General features: G+C 33.9%; 1 pseudogene; it reads left to right on the top strand.

Annotated features, from left to right (window-relative positions):
* The window catches only part of LOC106458397, a 69,218-nt pseudogene that overhangs the window by 497 nt on the left and 61,909 nt on the right, over positions 1-6,812 (top strand).

The raw sequence follows: 6,812 nt of genomic DNA, 5'->3' as shown, positions 1-6,812 counted from the left end.
AAGTTACTGTAAAGGTTATTACGGTAACTCAATACTTACTATAGAATACATCATGCCAAACCTTCTGTTATAGAGTGAACCTACCCTATTCACTCTTGAGGGAAATCAGTTAATACATCATGCCAAACCTCCTGTTATAGAGTGAACCTACCCTATTCACTCTTGAGGGAAATCAGTTAATACATCATGCCAAACCTTCTGTTATAGAGTGAACCTACCCTATTCACTCTTGAGGGAAATCAGTTAATACATCATGCCAAACCTTCTGTTATAGAGTGAACCTACCCTATTCACTCTTGAGGGAAATCAGTTTGACCTGAATATACTACATTTGTATAAAGTTAGGGGTTTTGGACGATTAGGACTTTTCTCATATGACAACATTATTTGCCTAAATGGAAATTTTCTGAAAACATATCCAGTGAAATGAAGCCATGCGTATGAGCAACATTTAATTAAGTATTATTTATTCCGACAAGTAAAACTATTTAGTAATTAGCATGTTAACCCTCTTAAAGTTCAGTGCAATACAATAAAATAACGAATTTTATAGGACCTAGTTGTTGTTTTTTGTACTTATCTCGGTGTTTCAATCATAGATTCGTTGTCTTTAATCAATCAATTTATTAATTAAAATAAAACAGATATACGTTGTTACTATGGGAAGATTGGACCACAATATTCTTTACATTCACAATGCAAGGAAATGTTGACCAGCTACTAGTACACAGTTTTAACTTTTAAAAAGTATGTGATTATGCCAAATGAAACCTTTTCAAAGGTTAACGATACTTTGTTACTAAAGAAAATAAGAAATAAAAGGGATCACATGGAGTCAAGAGCTCCTTCTCACCTTTTGCTTGACGACTTCATTCCGAAATAATTATACTTGTAATTATAGTAAATGGTTAAATAGAGAATACCATATTAAATATACGAGTGTGTGATCTACCATAACAATTTACTAAAACATAAAATAAATACAAAACAAATGATCAGATGTAAATAATCTCTACATATTTCAACTGGGCCATCTTGTCTTCCTCAGGAGAATGTTACTGAACTTGTGAAAAGTGTATGGTTTGTTACATTTGTAGGTGTAATAAAGGTAGCAGTTTTACTTTTAAAACAGTTGCCGTCTGTGCTCGTGCTGTCACACGTGCTTATCAGTAATAATTACATGTTGTGTGTTTATCCTTTCATCATTTTTATAGATGTAAAACAAGTAATCAGTAATTCCACAATTTTAAAGTCCTGATACAAAGAACCTTACTCGCACTGTCTGAAAAATGGCGGGAAAGAGTGCGTTTTTAACTTTGGATTAAATACGGGTTACGCGGTTACAGTTAAATGGTTAAATGGCAAAGCTAGCCGTCCCTAATTTAGCAGTGAAAAACTAGAGGGAAGGCAGCTAGTCATCACCACTCACCGTCAACTCTTGGGCTATTTTTTACCAACAAATAGTGGATTGGCCGTCACATTATAACGTTCTCATGGCTGAAAGGGCGAGCATGTTTGATGGGACGGGGATTCAAACCCGCTACTCTCAGATTGCGAGTCAAGTGCCCTAACCACCTGGCCATAGCGGGCTTAGTCACAGTTAAATTTTGCATTGCTTTTTCTTACTTCCCATTTATATAACCAATTGTAGTTGTAGTGTTGTAGTGTCTGATAATTTTTTTATTTTATTTATTTGCTACTTATAGAAATGTACCACCAGAATACACGTGATCACGAGTTCGTGGTAATGCATATATACAGTTTTGAGTGACAAAATTCTTCGGTTAGCTTTACTTAATTAAAACCTGATAGGCGACAGTACAGGTTCTGCGTGGTTCATTTACACTTGGTAAGCGTGTCATTACGTGACCCATTACAAGAGTAATCTGTAGTAAGGTCAAAAAGTTGATATTATACACAATGTCAAAGTCACGAAATATACTTCCCACTCATGATTATATGAGCGTCATTAATACCACTGTTGCTATTTATGAAAAAGTCTATAACGAACGTCTCTTTACGTAATCTATACAAAAGTACGAATTGTTTTTCCTTTGGAAGCAAAATCAACGTAATACGTTATGTAAAAAATAATAATTTTGCTATCTGCGTGTAGGTGGAGTATTATTCGATAGCCCGGAAGTGGAGCGCATGCTTATTTCGACCAGGAATTGCCCTCGAAAATTAGGTAATAGCTGGCAAAATATATTAACACGTAATCTGGTGAAGTATTATTGAGGAAAGAAAAAGAAACTTTATGGCTCACAAAACAATAATTTCAGTTTCAAATTTTGCTTCTTTTGTTGTTGGTATAAAGAAATTAAAGCTTAGACAAACAGGTGTGAAATAACTATAACAATTACCAATGAAAAGTGGGACTGACCGTCTCATGATAACGGCTGAAAGGGCAAGGACGTTAGATGATGGGATTCGAAAACACGATCCGCAGTGTGTGAGTTGAGTGTTCTAACTATCAGGCCCATAAATTATAAGAAAGTAACCTGCATGGTAACTTAATATGGTTGAACATTTGAACATTAAAAAGAAATACAAAATTTACAATAACAAATGGAACACTATGCTACTGTTGACGATATAAACAGTTAATTTTAGAAACTCTAGTGGGAGTTGGTTTTTCTTAAGGAGATGTGAACATGACAAGCTTAAAGAAAGCTTAAAGTCAAAGAGTGAAACATTGTGGTCTGTATTGGTGTGAAAAGGTAAGTCAAAGAGTGAAACATGGTGGTCTGTACTGGTGTGAACATGAAAGTTAAAGAGTGAAACGTGGTGGTCTGTATTGGTGTGAAAAGGTAAGTGAAAGAGTGAAACATGGTGGTCTGTACTGGTGTGAATATGAAAGTCAAAGAGTGAAACGTGGTGGTTTGTATTGGTGTGTGGTATTTTCTTTGCAAGAGTAGGAAAAAAAATCAAAATTGTTATTATTACGAAGAAGATGCAATATTACAAAATTCTAGTTTATTTATTAGAGCACATCCCACTTGTGGTAAATCCTAAAGTACGTGTTAAAAAAAGTGAAGGCAAGAACAATGCACTGGAAAGTATAACACACTTGGCATTGTGAAAAATTATATATATATAAAAAAAACCTTTTCGATTAATACGGGAAAACCTGTTCGATATAACATTAGAGCACATCCCACATGTGGTAACTCCTAAAGTACGTGTTAAAAAAGCGAATTAAGTGTTGTGATTTAATACTAGACACTTGGTGTACAAGGTATCAGTCGTTGTTTCCTTTTAATTTTGCTTTACAGTCTGCCAAGATTGTTGGTTAGATTCAATTAACTTTTCTTTTGCTATATTACTTTTTAGCTGCTGCTCTACATTCACACTTATATTATATTTTTATATATTTTTTATATTATCATACCTTTCCTTTTCCTCCAGATACTGTTTATTCTGCTTGGTAGCCTGTTCTGGATAATTATTCTGCTTAAATTCAAAGTCAGGACCACAAACATCGTCTACTGAACATTGTGGGTTATATCGAACAGGTTTTCCCGTATTAATCGAAAAGGTTTTTATATATATATATAATTTTTCACAATGCCAAGTGTGTTATACTTTCCAGTGCATTGTGCTATATTTAACAAATTATTTTTAATTAATACTTAGCGATCAAAATTTTAAAACTCACAAATATATACATTGCCATCATAAGATAGTCTCTTCCTCTAATTGTACATTTGCAGGAAATTTGTATAGTTCTAGAAAAGTAAGTTTTACCCATTAAAACTAATTACGTGTTAAGATTTTTTTATTTGAAGTATTTGATATTTCTGTCATCATTTCACAAAACAACAATTTTATGAATATCAGTATATAATAAATCTTTGTATTTCAGGTTTATAAAAAAATACCCAAATTCCATGAGCAATAAAATTATTCAGGACATTATAAAAGTAACGTAATAGTTTATACTTCATTCAGGTTTGGCCCAAATAGTGAAATGTTAAATACCAAAGTGGAAGAGGACAACTTAAAACCTTGTGTACATAGTTCAAAATATATAAAAAAAAACATGATTGTAAACCAATCAGTACACTTGTAAATATTAAATACCAAGTCTATATATATCATGTTAAACATGATTGTAAACCAATCAGTACAATTGTAAGTATTAAACACCAAGTCTATATAAACCATGTTAAACATGATTGTAAACCAATCAGTACACTTGTAAATATTAAATACCAAGTCTATGTATACCAGGATAAACATGATTGCAAACCAATCAATACACTTGTAAATATTAAATACCAGTCTATATATATCATGTTAAACATGATTGTAAACCAATCAGTACAGTTGTAAGTATTAAACACCAAGTCTATATAAACCATGTTAAACACGATTGTAAACCAATCAGTACAATTGTAAGTATTAAACACCAAGTCTATATAAACCATGTTAAACATGATTGTAAACCAATCAGTACACTTGTAAATACTAAACATCAGTCTATATATACCATGTTAAACATGATTGTAAACCAATCAGTACACTTGTAAATACTAAACATCAGTCTATATAAACCATGTTAAACATGATTGTAAACCAATCAGTACACTTGTAAATACTAAACATCAGTCTATATAAACCATGTTAAAGGGATATGGTAAAACATGGCTGTCGATATGAGGTGAGAACAAATATTTAATCTTATTTCATTTTAAACAGTTGTGTTGATGATATGTTGTCCAGTTTGGCATCTCTTTTTACATGACCTACGGAGGCGGTATATTTAACATTCCCTCTTTGTAGTGAGTTGTTTGTAAAGAAACTATTTTGCTGTCCTTGAACTGAAAGTTTATGATAACCAATGTTATCAAGTCAGCCTCTTTATGCTTTTCAACGTTGGTTTGTAATATTTTAGTGTAGGGCCAGACCTGAAAACCAAGTACGCATGACAAGACTGAAGTGGAATTATTAATATACTGAATAGTATATTTTAATATTTCCATCTTTCTAATAAAACTTGTATAATTAGAGCAAAGGGGCATTTACTCACTAAATTTTTTCTTGCTTCCCAAGATTGCCCCCCCCCCTCAAATTAACCGTGCACACATAGAACAAATGTAATGTGTATAACAATAAAACACGTTCGCACTACCGTTTTATGGGATGTTATTTTTTCTTCTATGACAGAAGTCAACCAGATATATCTTTCGATAATAGGTATTCCCTTTAACCCTACTTTTGTATACCAATAGTACTACTGCATTAAATAATTATTTATTTAAATAATGCTCGAACAAATAGTATTCATCAATCCGCTTTTAAAGGGGCTTGTTATTCCTCCCCCTTAAAATAAATTGCTAGATATGTTAGAATGGTCAAAAAAACCTTCTGATCCTTTCCAAGGTTAGATATGTTAGAATGGTCAAAAAAACCTTCTGATCCTTTCCAAGGTTAGATATGTTAGAATGGTCAAAAAAACCTTCTGATCCTTTCCAAGGTTAGATATGTTAGAATGGTCAAAAAACCTTCTGATCCTTTCCAAGGTCTGCGAGTACTTTGGGCTTACAAACACAATACAAAAGACTTTTTGAAACCCAACGTTGGCTCAATATTATTTAGCACGCTAAAATTGGGAAGTAGGGATAACGAGTCCTCTTTAAGTTACATGTGAGTATAAGACGTCCTGTTTTGTCCCCCCCCCCCATTTTTGGTCCAGGCGCCGTCACTAGTTCTAGATCATTCTGTTCTATGAAAGAATACCTAAACATATTGTTGTTTTTTTAACAGTCTTATATTTAAGATCAATTGTGTTACATTAAGAATTTTAAATATTTTATACGATTATCAGTAGAAAACATGTTGCCAAACATGTTTATGGGACCATGGGGGCGTTGTAACGTGATGGTCAATCCCACTGTTCGCTAATAAAGAGTAGCTCAAGGGTTGGCGGTGGGTGATGTTGACTAGCGGTCTTCCATCTAATCTATTATTTCAAAATTAGAAATTGCTAACGCAGAAATCCCTCGAGTATCTTTGCCCTAAAGTTCAACGAATAAAAAAAACTATTACAGATTTACAGTATTATATAAGTTTAAAAAAACTAGCATCATCCATTACTGATCATGCCTAATATAACGACGCCCCCTTTTTTACAGTTGTCGCTACAAGAGTGCTCTCGCTTGCATATACCCCCCTCAACCCCCCGGTGTCTCAGTGATAAGTCTGAGGAACTATATCGCCAAATATCGGGTTTTAATACCCACAGTGAAAACAGCACGGATATCCTATTGCGAAACTTTGTGCTTGTTACCAAACAAAGCTTGCATGTTTATGTATATGATGTATAGATGACAACACGTTCAAATGAATAGCATAATTGTATTTAATCAAACATGAGGATAAATAATATAATTTATGAAACAGGAATAACTGATGTTTTCTAATTAGAAAAACATTCAATTTCGATATGTTATAAACAATGAATAAAACAACCTACACTTAAATCTGAATATTATGTGTGATATATCATCCTGGGGAATGTTTTTGTGGAAGATTGTTTGTTTGTTTGTTTTTGAATTTCGCGCAAAGCTACACGAGGGCTATCTGCGCTAGCCGTCCTAATTTAGCAGTGTAAGATAGAGGGAAGGCAGCTAGTCATCACTACCCACCGCCAACTCTTGGGCTACTCTTTTACCAACGAATAGTGGGATTGACCGTCACATTATAACGCCCCACGGCTGAAAGGGCGAGCATGTTTGGTGTGACGGGGATTCGAACCCGCGACCCTCAGATTGCGAGTCGAGCGCCCTAAACACCCGGCCCTGTCGGGC

The sequence above is a fragment of the Limulus polyphemus genome, unplaced genomic scaffold (genome assembly GCF_000517525.1).
Source record: "Limulus polyphemus unplaced genomic scaffold, Limulus_polyphemus-2.1.2 Scaffold456, whole genome shotgun sequence".
Classification (NCBI taxonomy): Eukaryota; Metazoa; Arthropoda; class Merostomata; order Xiphosura; family Limulidae; genus Limulus; species Limulus polyphemus.
This window is presented reverse-complemented; position numbering and strand designations above follow the sequence as displayed.